Source organism: Hipposideros armiger, unplaced genomic scaffold (assembly GCF_001890085.2).
Source record: "Hipposideros armiger isolate ML-2016 unplaced genomic scaffold, ASM189008v1 scaffold_547, whole genome shotgun sequence".
Classification (NCBI taxonomy): domain Eukaryota; kingdom Metazoa; phylum Chordata; class Mammalia; order Chiroptera; family Hipposideridae; genus Hipposideros; species Hipposideros armiger.
The window spans coordinates 267666-270472 of NW_017731897.1; positions in this window are offsets into that span (position 1 = coordinate 267666).

Consider the following 2807-nt stretch of genomic DNA (forward strand, 5'->3'; position numbering starts at 1 on the left):
GTTGCAGGGAAAATATTCAGTGTGAAAGTAAAATCCCTAAAAGACAAAGTCATAACACCTCAAAATGAATACAACTATCTCTTCAGGCATTTTAAAGTGTTTTTACAGTAGTGTTGCTCAAGGCTGCCTACTCATGTCACACTGCAAGACATGCAGCAGGTAGAATGCTGTGTGTTGGCTCCTCCATTTCTTTTCTCATAGTACTGCCCTTCTCAGGCCCCTCACTTGTAAATGGGGTTCTATGACTTGTTCTAGCAAGGCAGTGTGTGGGAAAGTGATCTAACCACTTCAGGCTTGCCACCAAAATCTCCTATAAGATCCTTTAATCCCCTCTCCTCTCTCTCCAAGGCTAGAAGTGAATATTCTGATATCTGGAGCCACAAAATGGAAGGAAACAGGATGCTTTGGTTTGCCACTTGGAGATGAAGCATTCTGGAGAATCACCCCAGAGAGCTGGCTGAATAAACTCTCTTTTAGATTATGACATGCATGAGATATAGCCCTTTTATTGTGATATGTCACAAACACATTATGGATTGTATTAGTGACTGGTATCAATCATCCTGACTAATATACAGCGTGACAACAATTCTCATCTACTGATTAAAAAAACAGTGGGTGATGCATTTAAAATAAAACTTACATTACGGTGATTCAGTTTGGAAAATATTTATTAAGTATTTATACTCCAAGTTCCTTTTTACTTTGGGAAACACATACCTGCCCTGTGCCTCAAATTTTGTTCTATGGCTTATGTCCCACATGACTCTCACTCATCCTTTGAGTCTCAGCTCGTGTCCCATGTGTTCATAAAGCTTTTTTCTAAAGTAGATTCTCCCATCACGTTCTCTCATTACATCTTAGTGTACCTTTCATAGCGCTAGTTACAACTTTTAGTAATACATATTTCTGAGTGTGTATTTTTAATATTCCACTAGATAGTAAATTCTGTGAGACTGGAGACTGTGCACGTTTATGTTTTATTTGTCACTACAGAGCCCTCAGTCATCACAGCACACAGCACATGGAGGGAGATATTAGTTGTATGAATGAATGAACAAATGAATACATGTAAGGTTTGGTATTGGCTTTGAAGATGAATACATGAATTAATATTAATAGTGAGGCTTAGTCATATATCCAGAAAAGGACCAGAAAAATGCAACATAGTATTTTCCAAAAGGAATAGAGTAAGAAGCCAACTTGAAGGCTCTCCCAATGGCAAAAGCTGGAACAATTTTAATAGCAAAATAAATAACATAGTATTGGATTATAATCCAAAATATAAAATAAATATCCATGAGTCTATGCTGACATAAATAAATGTTTGAATAAGTAAATAAGTAGAAAAAAAGGACAAATCTCATATAAAAATAATTCCAAGTAATTTGTGTAGGTACTTCCCCCAAGGGGATACAACCTATCTTCCTACCCCTTGAATGTGGGTATACTTAGTGACTTGCTTCCAAAGAGTAGAATATGGAAAGAAGAACAAAAGTAAATTGACTGTGGAGGAACCTGGCAAAAATTACCTCAGCTAGGAAGGTGATCAAGGTAAACATTATCAGTGATATCTCATATTGAAAAATGTACACTTCATGTGATGTTATTTAATGTGATGTGATTAGAAAGGCATTTCACCTTTGCAATCCTCCTCCCAAAGACCCATAATTCCAGTTTAACCATGAGAAAAACATTGGACAAACCCAGTTTTACTGACATTATAGTCATCAAATGTCATCAGAAAGGAGGAAAGTCTTAGAAACAGTCACAGCAAAGAGGAGACTGTATTAGTCAAGATTCTCTAGAAAACAGTTCTCCCAAAATTCATATATTAAAATCCAAACCCCTAAAACTGATGGTATTAGGAAGTGGGGTTTTAAGGAGATACTACAGTCCTGAGGGTGGAGCCTTCATAAATGGGATTAGAGTTCAGAGATCTTTCACTCCTTCCACCATGTGAGGACACAGCAAGAAGGCACCAGCTATGAACCAGGAAGAGATCTCTCATGAGAACACAACCACACAACCACATAACCATGCTGATGTCTTGATTTCAGACTTCCTAAGACTCTAGAACTGTAAGAAATTAATTTCTGTTTTTTTATGTCACCCAGTCCAGTCTGTGGTACTTTGTTATAGCAACCTAAACAGCCTAAAACACCACTATATATATAGAATTTATTATGTAGAGCCAATGTATATCTCAGTCGAAGTCTAAAGGCTGGCAGACTGCTGTAGAACCAGGAAGAGGTTATATCCCAGTTCAAAGGCCATCAGGCAGGAGAAATTATGTCTTACTTGGAGGAGGGTCAGCTTTTTGGTCCATTCAAGCCTTCAAATGATTGAATGAGGCTCACCCACATTGTGGAGGGCAATCTGCTTTACCTAGTCTAGTAATTTAAAGGTTAATTGCATTCAAAATCACCCTCACAGAAACACCCAGAAGGTTTGCTCCCAGGTTTGAGAAAAACAAACAAACAAACAAACAAACAAACAAAGCCAAAAAAACACCCAGAATAATGTTTCACCATAAAATTAACTGTCACAGAACCTAAGAAGTCATGATAACTAAGTGCAATGTGGTGTCCTAAACAGGATCATGGAATAGAAAAGGACACTAGGCAAAACTAAGAAATTTGAGTAAAGTATAGACTTTAGTAAATAATAGTGTATCAATATTGGTATACTAATTGTGACAAGTGTACGATACTAATGTAAATTGTTAATAACAGAGGAAGCTGGGTGAGAGGTAGATGGGAACACTTTGAACTATCTTTTCAATTTTACCGGAAATTTGAAACTAA